The 20,303-nt window shown below is 43.4% G+C and overlaps 1 protein-coding gene across 7 annotated transcripts in view; it reads left to right on the forward strand.

Moving 5' to 3' along the window:
- FGF14 (fibroblast growth factor 14) overlaps window positions 1-20,303 on the forward strand; it is a 477,163-nt gene that overhangs the window by 159,048 nt on the left and 297,812 nt on the right. The window contains exon 1 of one of the 7 annotated variants that reach the window (XM_054701828.1): window positions 17,718-17,730. The exons of the other annotated variants lie outside the window; for them this stretch is intronic. The gene's annotated coding sequence lies outside the window, so the exon portion shown is untranslated. Of the gene's footprint in view, window positions 1-17,717; window positions 17,731-20,303 lie in introns of those variants that run through there. 7 annotated transcript variants of the gene reach the window in all.

A 20,303-nucleotide genomic window follows, 5' to 3' on the forward strand; every position in this document is an offset into this window, starting at 1 on the left:
AAAATAATTTAGAGCTGTCTCCTCTGGTTGTTTTGTTGTTTTGTTTTGATCCCCCTAGTGGCGTGGCAAGAGGTCAGTCAACTTATTTTCCAACTCTGGCTTTGATGGCTCTCTTGGAGAGTTTTCCAGAGTTTGGAGATACTGAGGTAGAAAGAGCCATCTTTGAAGTCTTCACATTAATTGAATTGAAAAATGGGAAATTCCAGGTGTTGGAGGGGAAGGTGTATTTCTGAACATTTTATCAAATACAGCTTGTCGCGAACTGTTCAGGAGTCTGCGCGGGATCTGACAGCTCCATGTTCCCTGTTGATGCAGCGCCCATGTGTCTGCCGAGCTGCCGGCAGCTGTAGCCAGTGCTCATTCCTCTAGCCTAGCCACATCCTCTTTTGAAAAAGTAAACAGCATATCGTCATGCATGTAGGGGTGTGTGTGTGTGTGTGTGTGTGTGTGTGTGTGTGTTGTCTGTGTGCAAATGAGCTCTTTGAAGTTTTACAAGTGTGACTTAGTTCATTGCTTTGTTTTTATTCCAACACTGAGATGAGGTTAGGCTGGAACCCTAAACGTTAGCCGCTTTCTGGGGGAAGCCAAGTCTGATAGAGGGGTCCTTGTTTCTCCAGAGGGTTGGTCTAGTGGGTGACCATGCTCACTGCCTCCATCAGCAATGTGCTAGTCTCGGCTTCTTAGACAACGTTACTCTCAGTTACTGTCTTCCCTGTGGGGCTGCAGTGGGTGTGTGCAGAGACGGTGAATACTTCCATTCTGACTTCCATCAATTTTCCGCTGAAGTTCCAAGTCAAGCCACTTTGTAGGCAGAAAGTTCCTTTTTTTTCTGTAACTCATTCCTGCATTATCAACTTTGTTGCCTTGTTAACAAGTCTTTAACTGTATACCTTGTGATATAAGTTGCAGCTTTATTATGTTAAAGATATATTTGTCCCTTTCTTGATATAGGTTTTATTATAAAGAAACCCTCCCCTCCACACCAAATAGAAATACTTATGCCTCACAGCCAGATGAGTGGTGCCAGCTCCTCTGTCCTGGGTCCTATCTCGTTGTGCTTCCCTGACCACTGTCTCGGGCTTGGCACGGAGAGCTGGGAGCTGAGGTGATTCTGTTCATCCAGCCTGAATATTAACTGAGATATTTAGATGGGCAGAGAGGGTGGGGGTAGGCAAGAAAGGTTCAAATCTCCTGGCAAAATGGAAGTAAATGGGCTAAGGAAAAACTGCTGTAGACAGCCACACAGCCGCGAAGGAGGGAGCGTGAGAGGCCTGGTCGAAGTGGGTCAGAGGGTGGGGCGCTAAGCACAAGTGCACTTACCTCCCAGCCTTACCCAGGTCTGTGAACCCTGCTGGATTTGAAAGCTGAGTCAAATCACACTTCTGGTGCCTGTGGCTGGGGATTCAGTTCATCCTGTTAGAACTGGAAAGTTCTCGTTGGAGCGTACATTCAAAATCCGCGTTCCGCGAGGTGTGTCCATCTACAGGGCCTGACGGCACAGTCCTTGCCCTGAGCAAGGGAAGCTACTGCTTCTGACAGAAGCCACTTACCTAATTAAGTGACAAGTGCACAGTCGGGGACCAGCAAGCTTTCCTTAGCAGTTGTTCCCAGTTGTGCAGGCAAATGCTAGCAGGGCCGGGCAAGTGGCTCATGGAGTTCAGGCACACTGGCCCTTAACCAAACTGGCGTCAAATGGAAGAAAAAAAAGGATCTGCAAGCAAATTACACACACACACACACACACACACACACCTCACACACTCCACAAAGTTAGTTAAAAGAAAAGTAGCTTTCAGTAGCATTTATTTTTAATATAAACTTCCCAGATTTGAGACTTCTAGATTTGAAATATAATTTAATTCCACTAATGTTCTCTCATTGGCCTTATTCCTTATTAAGATCGATGACTTCTGGCATATACTTGCAAACAGCTTATGGATGTATGTTATTGAGTTATGAATTGCGGACCTGAAGACCGAGCCCCAAGTCCCCCTCAGAGGCACAGAGTCCACCTTGCTTCTCTATCTCCCCAGAGTTATTCAGGAATTTGTTTTTCAAATGAAAATGATTGCAAAGATTCGCATGAATACCAGCCAATTAGAAATTAGTAAGCATATATCTAAAAAGCAGATTCTTTTTCTTCACCACCCCAACCCTTTTGGAGCCTACTTCATTTCACTAGTTGCTGATATGCACTTGAGAAACACAACCTGAATTTTTACAGTGTATGTTTAAGCAAAACATCATTCAGAAGGCCAAGGTAGTGCTCACAAAACAATGGAGAGTATGCTGTATTGCAGTGGCCAACTGAAGTAGACTTTGCCTCAGGCTCTGGTGGGATGATTTTTGTCATGGCTCCTTATGACCCTGGTAGAGCCAGAAAGCACAGGGCAGGTTCAATATTGATTCGGGCAGATAGATATAGAGAGTTCCGGAGCTCTCCGTGGATTTTTCAGTCTTTAATGCTCTCTTGGGGAGCCAGGTACACAGGCGTACCAGGCAGGGATGCTGGCATGAAATGAGGCAGGTGTGGGCCGGACAGGGCCCCGGGAGGCAGGCCTGCTCTTTATAATTGGGACTCAGGTCTTACCTATGCAGACTCAGTCTTGATGCACTTAGGTAAATCCTTGTCAGGTTACTGGTTATCAGTACAAAGATACCAAGATAAAAAGGATTTCAAGGAGGCGCATGATGACATTTGGGTCAGTGCCGCTATCAAGGCACTGACAAAGTGATCCAGAGGTTTCTTTCCCCATCCCCCCATTCTTCACCTCTCAGATCATTTTGCACAAAACAAGAAAACAAATCAGCATTGCAGTGTTCTGACTCCGGGCCTTTCATTGCTGGTGGGCAGAGTAACACCATGCATTTAGTGCGGAGATTCTGCCAACTCGTCTTCTTCGTAAGCATAGCACTTCTCAGCAAATATTTTTGAAGGTCTGGCATTAAAAGCTGGAAAAAAAAACTCTAAAAACAGTGGGGTCAGACTTTTCCTCAGATGAGTTTTCTCTCACTAGGAAGCTTGTAAAGTCGGCATCAGCCGTACTGATGAAGTTTAATTCGGGGAAAGAACTAAAAAGAATTTATTCTCAATATAGCAGCATATAGTCTGGATGAAAAGATTGCTTTCCTTTTAATATTAACAACGGACTGGTGGAAATTCAAGAGGCCTTGCCATTCTTCCTCTGCCCTCTGCCCCTCATCTTATTCCCAGAAGCCACATGAAGTATCCTGTCCTGCTTTTCACTAATAGATTCCTTTCCTTGCAGGTGAATGAGACTAAGTGTCCTCAGCTTCTGCTCAGCCCCTGCTAGTCTGTGTCAGCATGCTCACAGGCCTCTGGCACCCACTGAGTGTTAGAGCAGTCACAAGAGCTTTCCTGTGCCCTGGCTTCCAGGAGATGCGCCGTTCATTTTGTCCACCAGGAGTGGCAGAGATGGCGAACGCTGCTCTTCAGCCCCAGCCCTTCCCTCTCTCTGGATACTTGTCGCTTGGCGTCATTTCAGCTTTAGGATCATAATAACACCGGCTTACTGTTTTTTCAAAATTTTTCTCCATTGTCTTTACTTTGTCTTCAGAATCATGCTCAATCACTCACCCTTCACCCTCTGGACAGACCCCTCTCAACTCTTGCTGAAGAATCAGATGCATATGCCCCAGGGGGATTTCATCATCCGTCCTGGAAAGCATTTTCAGTGACACCACAGAAGAATTAACAGCAATAGTGTCAGACAGCAGGGAATTTTTTTATCCGATCCCTACTCTTACGGAATTTGTAAATCTTTTGGAGAGATAGGAAAGAGACTGTGGCTGCTTTTACTTTTTTTTTTCTTTTTTGCAAAATTAGGTCATTTTCTATTCTTGCAGATGCAGATGTTCCCTGATAGAGTTACTAATCCCTTGGGCATGTTTATCATTCCCTTCCAGAGATCCTCATGTTCTCAGTGCTTGTCAGGTTGGGAGGATCTGAAAGGAGAGATGGATTCAGACTCCTGAGTGCTATCTACTAGCGATAGTCTACTGGCCTTGATTCTAACTTTTCTGAGGAGACTTAATAAACAAGATATTTATCTTTTTTGATTTTTTTTTTTTGTAGCTGTGTGGTCCTTTCAATGCTATTGTTTAAATCTGCCCACATCTTCAAGTTGTCGGGGCTGTTTTGAATTGCAGCAACACCCTCCAAATGCAGCTGACACTCCACCCACTGGTGCTAACCATGAACAATGAGTGTGTCTCTCCGTGTCCTGGCAGGATGACGTTCCATTCAGCTGGTTGCAGCTTGGTTAGGGAAAAAATCTCCAATGAGGATGAAGAGATCTGCAGTTACCATGGGCCGGTAGATGGTGGGGGGCTTAGACAAATTATTGTTCCAGTATTTGCTGAGGGTTCTTTAATGTATATGTAGCACTATGCTAGACTCCGGGAGGATATCAAAGGAAAGAGTTGCTATTTTATAAAATAGCAAGAATACCCTCCAAGAATCTAAGATCTAGTCAAGGAAACTATATGTATATTCACCAGTTGTAATATATAATATATATATGTTTATATATAGTGTATAATATATACGTGTGTATATATGCATACCAGTTAAGCATGAAGTAATGAATTTTGTGTTTATGTGTATAAATATTGCATGAGGATTATATACATACATGAAATTATAAGTATATAAACACACATAGATGTTTGTATTTATAATTATAATTTATAATTATAATTTGTATTTATGATTTATATTTATAATTATAATTATAACTTATAATACAAATTTGTAATTTATATTTATAATTACATTTATTTCTTAGAGCACTCCTGTGAGACAGGTGATCGTTCCACATCACAGATGAAACCCCTGAAGTGACATGCTCTTAAGTAAAATAGCAAGTACAGCACAGGGCTCTGGATCCTGAGTTCTGTGGCCCTTCTATGGAAGCAATAGTGTTTTCTAAAACCTGTGTTAGGATGAGTTCCCAGGTGTAACAGGACTGGTCTGTTACGTGGTAGGTTTGCTTGGAGAAAGTGGGGCTTGGATGGTGCCGAAGTAAAGGGGACCTCAGGGTGAGGAATGTGATGTAAAGTTTGGAATATGACATTGTGAATCACAAAGAAACTTAGTGTTTTTCACTGGAAATTGTAAGGCCTGTTGTTTTTGTACCTGGGGCCTGAAAGTGGAGGGCGTGTGAGTTTGGTTTTTTCTCTGAAGGATTGGGTTACATGAATGTAACCATGCAGGATGAGGCCACTGCTTTAGGGAGGGTACAGGGGAGATTGTGGAATAGGTGAGCAGCTTGGTGTCAGAGAGATGAGCTAGAAGACTTTTGCACCGTCCAGGCATGAACTGCCAAAGGATAGTTCCTTCAAGATCGCTCTGTCTTTTGATTTTGAGAAACCTAATTTTATATTGGCTTAGAATGGCTATGTGACGTTGTTTGAAGACACACTTATGGTACTATGTTTTCTTTACGTAGTATATGTAGAGATATGTGTGTGCTGTGCTATCTATGTATCAGAATATATAGAAATTGATATTTATTTTATTAGATGTAAAAGCATAAATATATATTTATTTATTATATATGAATGTCTATAAAGTATCTATAAATACATATTTAGATAGTATTTATTTTAAAGGAAGTGAGGACTTTATTTCCCTTAGAAGGGGCATCTGAACTTACAGAATTCCTCTTCACACATAAAGAAACTGACAACCAGAAGAGTTGAGTGGTTTGACTGGGGGCTTAAGAGAGGGCGGGACCCTAAAACTCACCTTGTTCTTTCCAAGCCGGGTGGCCCTCAGGTCCACTCCTGAATCTAGCTCAGTGGCTCTCGGTGTTGGTAGAGAGCTGAGTCAGTGGGTCTGGCTGATTCTGTGTATGCTGTGGGCGATTCTGGATGTTCCTTCTCTGACTCTGACTTAAGATCCATGGTGGAAGGACCAAACAGAGTAATGTTAAAAAGTAACTGATTTCGACAGTGAAATGAAACTTCAATCAGAAAATGACAGGGGCTCATTTTGCTGTCAAATGCCAATGAACATGTGGTTTTGCACCCATTTGCCCATATGGGTGGCCCTAGAAAGCCCCCTAGTAATCCCTCTCCCAGAAATGGGCCTTTCTCTTCCATGGTCTCTTATTCATTGAAGCCACTGGTGCTTCCTTGCTTTAGTTACCTTGGAGGGGCAGGAGACACAGAGTCTGTGCCCAGTGTGGTCTCGACAGGCTAAGCTCTTCCCTTTCCTTTACCAGAGGCTGTTTCTGGGAAGTCCTTCATCCCAGAAATCTGAAAACCCCCCTGTTCCATACTGCTATGCAGGAAGGATCTTTTTGCTTCCCTGGGTCTTTTTTCTTGGAATCCAAATTTCTTTACAATTGACTCAGTTCTTTCTCTTGTCCCTGCCTGGCTCTGTTAGCACTTCTGGGAAAAACAGCAAATGAGTTTAACATTTGCAGCCAGTGGCTGGAGGCCACAGACCAGGACACTTAACTTAATATGATACGGTTAGCTTTATTTCACATTAAAATCGGAACCAGTAATGTCTTAATTCTCTTGTCTAGACAATTGTCACGGCTGTAAATTACCATCATAATGGCCACTGAATGGTTTATAATGACCTTATCAAAACATTAGTTGCCAATCCTATAAACTTTCTGAACATGCTGTTTAGTTTATCCTAATTAATCTATTAGGAGAGGACATATACATCCTGCTTCCTCTCTCCAAAGTGACATTTGCAGATCCAATTCCTTTTTCATTGCCACCGCAACTCTATAAACTCACTACTGATCTAATTCTGTCTTCTGTCTGTCTGCAACAAATTTAATCAGAAAAATCATTATCCAAATGTGATGTTCTTCTTTCTCTGTTGGAGACAGTGATTATTGCTGCTGTGGATTCTTCATGCTGATCCTTTTAGGGGATTAACAGCTGTTTACATACATTTTGCTCAGGGTAGCCATGGTTGTATGTTGCCTAGCCTACTAATAATTGCGTGCAAAAATGAGTTGAAATGAACTCTTTCCAAACATGAACTTGAATAGTTCAGTGTGTGCACATCGAGTTTTGCCTACAAAGTATATGAGCACAATCTTTATACTAATGTGAGTCAAAAACCAATTCACCTTAGAATGTGTAGGGCAACTAATTATATAGTTAAAAGTTCAGCTACTACCTAATATGCCAATTCTGTGGTGTGTGTGTGTGTGTGTGTGTGTGTGTGTGTAGTGCAGTAGGTGAAGGCAGTAGGGAGGGAAACCAGCTGCCAAAAGGCATCCAAAAATTGTCTGAAACACTGGTCACAGGACTTCAATTCCTCTGTTTATGTGCAAGGAATGTTCTTGTCCTTTCTGCTGAGGTCACTGGCAATCCTTTGTGTCACCTTCTCTTCTTTACCAAACACCTCATTCCAGTTCTCTCCATGGCAAACTTCTTTTCCTTGATGACTATTATTTATCTACTTGTCTGTTTCTACCTGTAAAATGTTGTACCGTCATCTATAGAATTTCTTTTTTTAAAAAATAATTTATATATTTTTATCGACATTTTCTGTTTTCTGAGATCATTCTCATATATTTCTTTCAAAATGTATTTATTGTTTCCTTTTGTTTTTTGAATGTAATTATGATAGCTGATTTAAATTCTTTGTCTAGGAAGTCTAAGGGGTGAACTTTCTCAGGGACAATTTCTTTTGACATTTTTTTTCTTGTTTTGGGGACGTGCATGTTTCTTTGCTTATCCAGTGATCTTTGTTTAAAACTGGATATTTTAAATGAAATATCCCCCCCATTTGTTTTGGTTCATATTTCTTCTTCCTATTTGTTGTTATACTTTTGTTTTATGATTCTCTTGAACTAAAGGCTATGTGTAGTGAGTGATTCAATGTGTTGTAGCAACTGGTTATCTTGACTGGGTAGATATTTCCTTAAATGCCTTCAAGTAACAACTCTTCACTCTTTCCTGCATGTTTCTGTGTTGGAGAATGTTTTCCATTCTCTGTAACCAGTTGAAAACTCTGCCTTAGTCTTCACTTCTTGCTTGCTTAGATCCCCAAGGTCAGTAAGAATTGAGAGACCAGCATCTTTTCCAGCCTTTTGGTCTTTGCACTTCCTGCACGTGTGTGTGGCCTTCCAGATCCCGGCAATACACTGGAGTTTTACAAAGACCTTGTTATGGCCTGGATGTTTGTGTCTTCCTCCATCCCCCATGTTCATTATTGATGCCCTATCCCCAGTGTGATGGTTTTTGCAGAAAGGGGAGACTATTAAGGTTAGATGAGGTCATGAAAATAGGGCTCTTTGATGGAATTAGTGTCTTTCCAAGAGGTGACACCAGAGAGCTTGCTCCTGTCTTTCCTTCTGTCTATTCATCAAGGAAAGTCATGTAAGGACACAGCAAGAAGACAACCATCTGTAAGTGAGGAAGAGAGTTCTCACCAGAACTCAACCGTGCTGGCATTCCAAAACTATGATAAAATACACTTCTGTTGTTTAGGCCTTTGGTATTTTGTTATAGCAGCCTGAGCAGACTAAGATGGATCCCTGGATGGTTCATTTGCCAACTGCTTTTGAGTTTTTTGGTTTGCTTCTTGTCTACTCATCTCTGTAAGGCAGCTCTGATGTTAAAAAATTATCCTGCAATTATCCTGGGGAAAGATTGTTTATAGGAGTGATCTCTGAGTGAGGTCAAATAAAGAAAAGTCTTGCCAGTGGCTGTTTCCAGAAAACTTCCAGATAGACAAAGCATTAATGACATCAGGTATGGTGCTTTTGGAGTGTCAAACCTGTTCTGTTTTCTCCAGTGACTGGTGGGCTTGGTTTTCATGTCTATCAAGTTTGCAGACCTTTTGTTTCTGAAGACTACAGTGGAGTTGGGGAGAAAGGGTTTGGATAGCACAAGTGAAAACTCTCATAGCTCACTATTCTTGTTGGAACTCAGCTGTTTCATGTCAATAAACATTCCTTGATTCTTCTATTGATTACTTTCCAGAGTTCTTAGAACAGTTGATTTTGACAGTATTATTACTTTTCTCATTGCCTTTTTTGGGGAGCAGATTTTTGGAGGTCTTTCCTGCAGTGTTCTCTCTCCCAGTTAATTTGTATGTATTTAATTGCTTTTGTGGTTGTCTTTCTAATATGTTTTAGCCCCTCTTTATGAATGTGAAGTTGGTTTTGGAGCTGATTCCATTCTTTTTTTTTTTTTAATTAATAAATTTTATTTTTATATTCCCCATACAATTGCAATCCCCCCATTCTGACCCCAATCCCTCCCCTCCCGCCCCCCACCCCCCAAAAAGTGTCTCTGGTTCATAGTTTTTGTTGATTTTGATTTTCACTTTCTTATAGTTATTCATTTTCCTGGTCCCTTATTTAAGTATTCTAGATTCCTGCTATGAGTGAGACCATCCGGTATTTTTCTTTTTCTTTTTGGCTTATTTCACTGAGCATGATCCCTTCCAGCGCCATCCATGTTGCTGCAAATTGCATGTGTTTATCTTTTTTGAATGCTGAGTAATATTCCATGGTATATATGTACCACATCTTCTTGATCCAGTCATCTATTTTTGGGCATTTGGGCTGTTTCCAAAGCTTAGCTATTGTAAACAGTGCTGCTATAAACATAGGGGTGCAGGTGTTCTTTGGAATGGATGTTTCTGTGTCCTTTGGGTAAATACCTAGGAGTGGAATTGCTGGATCCTATGGAGGCTCTATGTTTAGTAGGTCCAGAAATCTCCACACAGCTCTCCATAGTGGTTGGACCAGTTTGCACTCCCACCAACAGTGCGGAAGAGTTCCTTTTTCTCCACACCCTCGCCAACATTTGTTGTTGCTAGTTTTTTCAATATGTGCCATTCTCACTGGTGTAAGATGGTATCTCATGGTAGTTTTGATTTGCATTTCCCTGATTGCAAGTGATGTTGAACATTTTTTCATATGCCTGTTGGCCATTCGCATTTCCTCTTCAGAGAAGTTTCTTTTTAGCTCCTCTGTCCATTTTTTGACTGGATTATTTTCTTTGTTGTTGTTGAGTCCCATCAGCTCTTTGCAGATTTTTGTGATCAGTCCTTTATCATTAGTGTTGTGTGCAAAAATTTTCTCCAGAGGTAGTGCTTCATTGTTTGACTCCAGCAGTCTCAACCTTGACGTGACTATCATTTTGGGCTTAATAATTGTGTTGGAAACTGTGTGGGAGCTGTTCTGTGATTTATAAGATTTTTCACAACATCCCTATTCTGTGTTCCAATTGTGACAACTACAAAATTGTCTAGACATTGCCAAATGTCTTCTGTAGGGAAAATTTGCCACTGCTTGAGAACCACTGTTTCAACCACATCAGTATTGTTTTAGATCCCATGATTAATTCAGATAAACAAGGCTTATGTCCTAAAGCACATGGCAATCCCATGATCATAGTTATTGGCTTAAGAATGTAGCTGTAAACAATTCAAGTCAAGGAGATATCAGGGAAAATTGCTGGAAATAGCTGGAGGAAAAGATTCCTTCTTCCTCCTTCTAGGTTGGGTTGTGTGAGGACCTGAAAACCACCAGTTGTTCAGCCTTAACATGAAGATAAAATGGTACATCACCTATCATTGAGACACAGTTGACATTTACAGCTATTATGACACAAATTGGGCTTTTAGCTAAACCCTCTGAACTTAAGGGTGTCACTAAAAGTTGTAAGGGATGCTGCCTCCATAATGCCTTCCTCAAACCCTGTGCCTCCTTTTCACATTGTTTCTGTTTAGCCTCTTAAGTCTCAGTTTATTGAAATATGTTTCATGAATCTGCTCCCTATTGTTAACGTATCTGCATCAGCTCATCCTACCATCCTTAGTTATCTTCCCAAAGCACACTTCTGACTTTATCACTGGCCTGTTTAGAGTTTCAAGCTTCCTTCGCCATCTATGCTTTGAACCTAATAGTTTAAGCTCAGCCTGCTTTTTAGATTTGACTACTATCAACATGCCAAACCTACTAGCCTCTAATTTTCATCTAGAATCTAAACTTGAAGCAAATCAGAATGCTTACTATTCCCAGAACAGGTTATGCATTCTTGTGTCTCTGCTCATTTTCTTACACTATTTCTGACACCCAACTATTGGAAATTATAATGAGAACATATAGCCTTTATTGAGCACAAGCCCTGTGCAGGATACTGTGCTTAGTTCATCTAATTCTCCAAAGCAAAACCATTTGTTAAGCACTTTCACTTAGCCTTGTGGCGCATTAAAGAAACCATAGCAGGGGGAGGTTAAATAGTTTCCCAAGGTCACACAGATTGTAATCAAGAAACTAGAACTTCAGTCTGCATATTTCCATTTGGCCACAGTCAGGTTGCTAACCACAGTACTACACTGCTTTCTCTTTGTTCCTCTTAATTCTCCCTTTTCTCTCTCTCTGTTGCAATTATGATATTTTCTAGGTGAAACTTTCATCCATAAATGTCCTACTCCTTCCCTCTGGAAATGGTCCTTCCCTTCTTTATTCTCTTCCAAGCCCAACACGATGCTGACTGCTGCAGCTTAGGTGGTAAATGTAGTTTTCAATAAAGGGGAGGATGAAAGAGACTTGGATCCGAGGTATCATGTTCTTTTATTTCATTATTGATGTAAAGAAAAAAATCCAAAGTGTGCAATATTTTTCAGATAGCAGGCATTTAATAACTATTAAATTGAATGACTGTCTGAAAATCCAATAGATTAACTAGGTGTCTATTTCCTTTTGTGCTTCTCTTATGCAGACCACACTGATATATGTAAGAGAAAGCTATCGAGGTATCCACGATTAAATTTGGAATACCCATTACCTTTTGGTAATCCTGAGCAGGTTAAGAGGCCTAGAAAATCTATTTGTTTTGTAGTTGATAAAGAAAGGCCTTCAGTCACAAATATTTGCAGGGGGATTCAGAATTTCTAGCTATGCAGTGGGCTGTAACTGTGCCTTTACTTCCAGAGAATCTGTTTATGGACCATCAATGTGAAAACAAATCTCTTTTAATGGCGAGCCTGCTTTGTCTGTCCCCAAATATGTGTGGGATTTTTTTTAAAGATTTACTTATTTATGCATGTAAGAACTGGGGTACAGGCCAGAGGTGCGGGAGTTGAGAGGATTTACCAGAGACAGAGTGGGGAACAGAACAGGCAGATTGACTGAAATACACTGTTGAAGGGAGCAGCAGGCAAGACAGGAGAGGTCTGCTGCGCCATGTGGGTAGCTCTCTGGCCGGGGATCAAACTCGTGCTGCAGTGGCTGCGGACAGCTCCATAGGTTGCACCTTAACCCCTTGTGCTACCAAGGAGGCCCCACGTGTGTGGGATTTAATCAGAACAAGGACACGGTGCTAACGTGGAAAAGTGAGGAGAAGGAGCTAGAAAAAAGAAGGATCCAGGATGGAGATCAGTTAGGTATCAGCCCTCCCACCCCACGGTGCTGTTGCTGATGTGGCCAGTCTGAATCAGCAACATAAACCCGTCAGCGCCATCTGGGGTACCCCGCTGTCCCATTCAAATCAGGAATCTCAGGATTTGATTTTGTAAGAAATTTTTCAATATGTTTGGTCATGACCTGCTGAAGTCCCTCCAGAGGCGTGTATGAAACCGTCCCAGTGTCCGCGTGTTCTCCATGAAAGAGATCACTTTATAATCCCACTTTGATTACATTCCTTTAAAAAGTAATAAAAGTACCTTCTGGATTATCCGTGGCTCCTCATGGAGTTTGGTCATGACCGTCAGGACCCAGATTTTCCTTTGGATCGATCACGTCAGGTATGTCGGGTCAGCCTCCTGCTGCCAGCGCTGACCATCCCGTGCGTCCCCCTCCCCACCTTTTGGCGCGTATCCTTCCTCATCCCTGCTCTCTCCTGAGCTTCAGGTGGTTGACTTCCTTGCAGCCACGGCGTCAGTAAGCGGGCGTGTGTCTCTAGAAACAGAGGTCAGTGCTTTGCCCGTGTGCCCGGTTGCCTCGTGTCCCTTCCCTGGTATGTTCTCACCGGCCCACGATGGCTCCTCCGCGTGCCCACAGGCCGTGAGCGCCACAGCGGAGGCGCCTCTCCTGGGTCGTCTGTCAGACCGCGAGCTAGTCACTGAGCAGGGTCCTGCAGAACCTGGCCAAGACGCCAAGTGTTCTGTTCATTATTTTACTTTAGCTCCCTAAGAAACATTCGTGCTGGTGGAGTTTTAGTGAGAACCTTCTGCGGTAAGTCACTTGGGTGAGCTGCTGTTGGCCATCTCCTCCATCCTCACGGTCCAGCATGAAGACTGGGTGTCCTGTCTGAGCTCTAGCAAAGTGCGGCCCAGAGATGTCGCACGAATTTCCTAGCCCCACAGCTAGTAGAGTGGATTTGAACCTAAGTCCATCTGATTCTAGTATGTATGTCTGTCCTCTCTGCCCTATTTCTTACCTGCCTCTTTTCTGCTAAAGGGGTGCACAGACGGATGCATGGGAGCTGGGGTGCAGTGTGGAGAGGTGGCAGGATGCAAGTGCTACATTCGCCTTCTGTTCTGACAGCCGGCAATGAGTTCATTGAGGAGCTGGGGCAAGACAGGGTTTCCTGCTGCCAGCACATGGGAGGCTCTTAACACTATTGATTATCACGGAATGCAAGATGCTTTCCACTCCACCCCCATCCTTTCTCAAATCAAAGCAGGGCTAACTACTCTGCAGGGCAGGGGCAACCTGACAGCCTACCTCAATGACTCAGCCTACTGCCCTCAGCCGTCCATTCTCGCCTTAACTTCCAGCTCTTCAGAAAGAAGCTACCAGACTCCAATTGGTGTTATTAAGATGAGTGCATTCTCAACTCTTCGAACATATGAGTTATCAGGAAGAACCATATTTTAATTTTGCTGATGATTGAACTTGAAATTTCTGAGTTTTGAAGGAATTTTTAGGGGAATGAGTCTCATTTTTTCAAATAGGGAAATAGTTATTTTCCCAGTGTTACACATCCCTGTGTGCAAAACTTTTATCTAGTGCTGGCATTGTGCAGCACCACAAAGCCACCCGCAGGCAGGTAGGGTACCTTCCCCATCTCCCTGGAGCGAGTGGGCGTGCGTGTGTCTCTGCAGTGGAAGCCACTATTCGCCTCTGCTCCATGTTGTCCAGGACCTTTGGCTCATGTCGACTTGCTGTCCCGGCTGCACCATGGTGGCCTAGCTGCAGAAATGAATAATTAAAAGAATAAAAACAGTCATTGTAAAAGTGTTAGGTTAACGTGATAGCCGCTATGCTATGGAACTAGTCATCATAAGAGTGGATGAGTCTTCTTTCATTCTTTGTGAGCTCTACAATTAGATAAATCTTTGTGAGCTCTTGACAATAAATCTGCTTCTCTGATCAGCCCATAAACCATTCAGCAACAGACATTGAGAAGTGAAAGGCCTACATCTTAAGTATGAGTCATACGGAAACAGGTGCAGATTTGGACTTGACCTACAGGTTGTGGTCTCCTCACATTTCCATTAAACAAAAGATTATTTAGGGTAAAACCTACTAGAACATCACTGAAAGTACCATTTAGTGTGATGATAACATGTCTTCAAAAATATATTAGAAATTATATTCCCACGTGGGCTAGAATATGTATGGGAGATTGGCCTACACAGTAAAACTGGCCCTTTGGGGTAGTTTGAGCAAAGTTTCCAGATTTAGGATGCTAACTATCATTGTTTTATTTCAAAAGTATGTTAGTGTCCTACCACATGTCTCTATTTCTGCAAAATAATTTGTATGACCCAGTCAAGAATTTCACATGTTCCATACTCTTCCCAGGCAATGGCTTGTAAGCATTATGATAAGAGCAGACTTTTCATCGAGAAAAAAACATGACTTTATTGGTCAAAGCATATTTCTTTTTATAAAATAACTCATCTTACTTGATATTACAAATCTCAATATTTGTGCAGAATTACAGTTGCGAAATGATAGTAAGCATCTTAATGCTTAACATGCATACTGTCAACATTAAAGAAGCATCAATTTCAAATAGTTCTTTTGAAATTATGTTGGACATTTAACTGGGTAACTTGTGGTCCTCCTGCCTTAGAAGTCAGCGCCTCCTCCGCTGGGTCTTCAAGGGAACTCCATTACCTTTTGCCAGAAACACATCTGTATTTTCCTTGCTCAGTAATAAAATGTGAAGTTAGGAAGGTCTTAATAGGTTGGGAACTATTAGGCAGGCATGTGATGTGATCATATTTGTAAACCCAATGAAATTTCACTGCCAAATATATGCTAGAATCTACAAGATAGAAAGATAAAAATTAAGCACAAAGGTATTTTGAAAGGGATATATGTGTGATCTCATTGATTCTATTCTTTAGGGTTGCTAGAAGGAGGAATTCAAAATTGGTTGTGTATTGGTTATATATTGGGTTCTTTTAAATTTATTCTTAAGTTTTACTCTTGAGAATTAGTGCAGAATCACGATAAACAACATCGTCTTTGGAGCCTGGCTGTGCTGGTTTCAGTCTCAGGTTTACTATTTCCTAGCAGGTCATTTAACCTCTTTAAATCTTGATTTACTTCTCTGAGAAATGGGTACAAAGACAGTACTAAGAATAAAATACCTGGCAAATAATACATTATGTATGAATGGTGTATTATTAGTGGTGGCAGCAGCAGAAGCAACTGTGCTGGTCGTGCCCTTTCTTAATGAACAGACCTCTTAAGGATTGGAGGCCTAGGGCTAGCACAAGACTATGCAGTGCCCAAATGATGGGGCCCCCGATTAGTAGCTGGGAACCCTGGCTTGTCACGGAAGGGCTTGAACCAGGCCCAAGGGAAACCTGCTAGGGAAGGAAGTCAGGGTGCAGGCCAGGTGTGCGGGCGTTGGAGGAGGCAGGATCCCCCCATGCTCTGCAGCAGCAGGGCCAGCAATGACTCTTACGGGCAAACAACGAGTCTTTCCTTGACCACCTGCCATAGGAAGCCCACGAGAGAGCGGGGACTTCATGCTACAAACCCCCTCTGCACTACCGATACGTGGCTGCACTGTGGCTGGAAGTTCATTTCCAACTCCACCGTGCGGGTTACCCCTGGGATTTCTTTTAGCTTTTACTCCTGACTTCTCTGTCTCAGCCTCTTCTCCTCACGCCCCTCCCCTCCCTCCCCACCTCCTCCTTCTCCTCCCCACTGTCTCCCCGCCCTCTTCCCCTCCCCTCCCGGCCTGATGTCCTTCTGTCCTTCCCTCACGGGTGGGTTCCTTCGCAGCTCCTCCTGATGGCTGTTTCTGTCTCCACAGTAGGGACTCCCCGGAGGACCGTAACTCCATGATTACAAAGAGTGAATTAGATAAAATCTGTGCATTTGGCTTTACACTGAATGTCATGCAGAATTGAAGTTAAAATAACGAATGGGTGAGTATTCAGTAGTTACCCTGGAGAGCTGGGAGCGAGTTCCAATGAAATTGTTGACTTAAATCAGCAGCTTTCCACAGCCTCTGGGGTGATGCTTTCCATGGTGGTGAGATTATGACTTGGTTTGGAGGGCTGTGCTTTCCAACCTCATGTCGTGGCAGTGTTTCAGGAGGCCGCCCTGGCGAGTCTTTTCCCTCCCCGCTCCTTACTTTGAGCCGGCACTGGGCCGTGGGCATTCTGGAGTGAGACTCGGGACTAGGGGAAGGGATGAGTCAGTCAAGATTCCAGTGATGCCAGGGGAGCTGGGCCAGGAGCCTGGCCTTGTGTTTGTGCTGAAGTGAGGTTGTGTTGTTGGGAGATTGCTGACTTAGGGCATCCATGGGTTTTCTGTGTGCGCCATGATGGGTGTGTGGGACATGAGCACAGGGTCAGGTGCTCAGTGATGGCAGCTCTGGGCCCATGCCATGACTGTTGTTATTATCATATGTGCTCATTGGGAGCGATGATTAAAAATTTGTCCATTTTCTTTCATAGGAAGTTCAAAGGAGTGTGGTGGTGTCAACTTTTATGGAGAAATTATGAAACAATGGGTACTTTTTCTGAGGTGTTTCTAGGTGTTTTTTTCTTCGTGTCTTCTGTACTACACTCACCTTGAATAGTTCTTGGTAATAGACCACCATTTGCACAAATGCAGCTTTCCATGGTCCATAGGTTCCCCAGAAATGAAATGACTCAAGCAGACTCTGAGAGTTCTGCCTCTTTCTTTTTTTCCTTTTTGCAAATAACTTGCTGGCAGTTTAGGATAGATTTGATGCACAGACCTCAGCAAATACAAAACCAGGAAGCAGGGGCAATGCAGAAAAACAATAGCGTTTCTGAGAAGTAATAGTCACTGTGGTGGCATTTGAAAACAGTTGTCGACTTTCCTTTAGAAAAAGAAATCAGCACTGAGCGCAAGTCTATCAGTAAAATGAGGAGTTTTAGATCTCAAGAAAAGACAGACACAGAGGAACCAGGGCAAAAGACTCTGGGGCCAAAACCACTTAACTTCACTTGGTTTTAGTTTAGATCCCTTGAGACACTGGGTGGCTTCCTACACTCAGACCCAACCTCTCTGCACTCTGAAATAGTGAACAGGAGAGATGGAAGGGAGGGAACGAGGGAGAAAGGAATCATTTTTTTAAAAATTGAACCCTAGGCTTCACAAAGACGGAGACCCGCCCCTTCGTGAAGATCAGTGGGTCCAAGGACGTGTGCACAGTTCAGCGTGTCGTCATCAGCCGTTCATCAGCTCGGTCATTGTTCCATTGCTTATTTTATGAAGCAGTGAATGCTTTGGGCTTAGCTGACTCTAAGACTGGCAGAAACAGCACGTGGTAAGCACTGGTTTCCAGACCAGGAGACAATGACCCATTATAGGTTTGTACCAGAATTAAAAAAACAAAAACAAAAACAGAAAACATGTCCACAATGCCTCAAATTTCATAATTTTCATTGCCGGTTGATACTGATTTTGGAACTGCAGATTGCTTTGGATTAAATAGATCCAGGTGGAGAAAGCTGTGTCCGAGGCGGGTGTGGAGCTGATGTGGCCCAGGCTGGCAGTCTCCCTGGCACTTCACACCCAGCAGGAGAGCTGATGGCTCTCCCCGGCTGCCTGATGTTGACTATATTGAGTATCACCCATGTTTGCTAACTGACTAAGAAAGGCCAACTAACTTGCCTGGTGGTTCTTATAGGTTAAGTGCTAGATGCCCTGGTATATGCCTGCCTTTCAGAGCCTCTCTGGAGTTGCCCATAGTAGTAAGATGATTTCCAGTTCCAGCGGAAAAGCGCAGGTGGCAGAGACGGAGCCTGTTTCTGTCTCGTGTGGAAGAGCAGGCCTGCAGCTACGCACACTGCAAAGGGTGTGAAGGTTGAGAGTGGATAAAGGGCACATCGACTAGGTTCCTTCTCTCTAGGGCAGGAAGCTGCTGGCAGCACCTCACAGGAAACAAGAAAACATTTTTTTTTTTTTTAATTTGCACAACTTTGACCAAGCCATGTGAATTTGCCAGCTTGGGCATAATGCTGGTGAATGGAATTCTTTCTTTTCCCTGCAGAGGGGATTTTGTTGTTATTTTTGCTTCCTGGACTGATGCTTACCGACGCGGCCTCTCCCTCGGTGCCTTCCCTGTGGGCTTGTGGTTTCCTTTGTGCTTGGTTCAGGTGAGAGACACACGGGACTCGCTCTGATGATCTGCCCAAGTCCTGTCCCCAGGCTGTCGAGCCGCAGACAGGTGTGTTGTGTGTTGGGGAGGTTTGTGGGGTTGAGAGGGAGCCTGAAAACAGAGTAGGAACTGGGTCTCTTGGGTCGAAGGAATGAGGAAAATGTGGTGAAGAAAAACTAAGGGCAGTGGCCAGTGGTGACAGAGGTGAGTCAGGGAATGCCAGCGGCATGTGGCTGGCAGGCAGAGACGCTTCAGGGCCATCTGCTTGTCTGCAATGACACATCTTTCTCAGCTCCAAAGACAGCACCTGGGTGGATGACAGCGGTGCTCAGGGCGGGAGGAGAGAGAGGGAGCGTGGCCCCTCCTCTCCTCCTCATCGCTCCAGGCGCCTTGGAGCCTCTGTCCCTAAAGCTCTGCACTAGTTTTCCCGGCTACGCTCTAGTGTCTTCTGCTCCCATCTTCCTTAGCGCGGGGCATCTTCATTGTTCACTTGTTGATGGCAGTGGCTCGGGAAGGGTAGACACTTGTCCAGTGACTGTTCTCTCCTAGCAATCTCCGCCATGTCTGAGGAGCTCCACGTGGATTCTCTAGATTTGCTTGGCCTCTCCCTTTGCTCATCTAGAAACCCCCTTACCTGGATCAGCTATGGACAGGTAGGGCCTGCCTCCAGCAGATATGTGATCCTGTGCATGCCTCAGCCATCATCGCAAGTCAAGGAGGGCACCCTGAGACCCTGGGGTGCAGAAGAACAACCCAAGACCCCCATCTTTGCTTCTCTGGGTTAGTTTTAAAAACTAACCCAAAATCACATCATCGTGGTCACTAAAAGCAAATGGGGAGTGGGGAGATCCTGCACACATCCATTTTAGGCCAGACTTCCCTAGCCAAAAAATATTAATGTATTTTCAAGAAATGGCATTTGTGCCCATGGCTTATAAGGAGGTCAAAATGAGAAACCCAACTATTCTTGTCCTGTGTGTATTTGCATCCATCCAAGACTCCTGAGCAGTACTTTTCAGTCCTTCCAGTATGTTCCAGCACATTCATCGAAGGATAGCTGTGCTCTTAAATGTACCATTTAGGCTCGGTGGACTGTAGAGAGCAGCCCAAGGAAAGAATCAATCACACTGATGCCATATTTGCTCCCACCCTTTGGAGGGCTTATCACAATTGTGCTCATTGCTTCTAAAAATAATAAAATGAAAGCAGTTTCTGGCTCCCTTTTACATAATTTTCTTTTTTTTCCCCTTTCTTCTTGGTTTTTTTTTTTTTTTGGTATGATGAAAGAGGCAGCTGCTTTTTTCATGAAAGCAGATACATCTCATTTTCCTTTCCTTTTTGTCACTCCTCTGGCCTGTCTCGGTGCAGTGGTAGGGTGATAACTATCTATTATTCAGCTTGATTTTTGATTACGAATGTTTCTGCTGCCAGATTAAATACTCAGGTTTTCAGAATGTTTTCTGCACAAGTGCCTCCGGGTGCAAAGCCCTTATTAGCAGCACAGCTCTCCTAGGTGAGAACAATATTGATTATTGGAACTGAGGCCTCTACTTCAACATTTAAAGGAAGAGTTTCCACAAAAGGAAAAATAGCATGCTGTGGAAAATTGGGTCACATAAAAATGTGAAAAACCTTATCTCTGCTCCCAGCATATCCAAATTGTATCTGAATTAGCCGGAATATCAAAGGTCAGGACCGGGGAATGGTGGTTTCCTGGGAAACTCGATGAGGGAGAACAC

Source organism: Talpa occidentalis, unplaced genomic scaffold (assembly GCF_014898055.3).
Source record: "Talpa occidentalis isolate TD23 unplaced genomic scaffold, MPIMG_talOcc4v2.1 talOcc4.5, whole genome shotgun sequence".
Taxonomy (NCBI): Eukaryota; Metazoa; Chordata; class Mammalia; order Eulipotyphla; family Talpidae; genus Talpa; species Talpa occidentalis.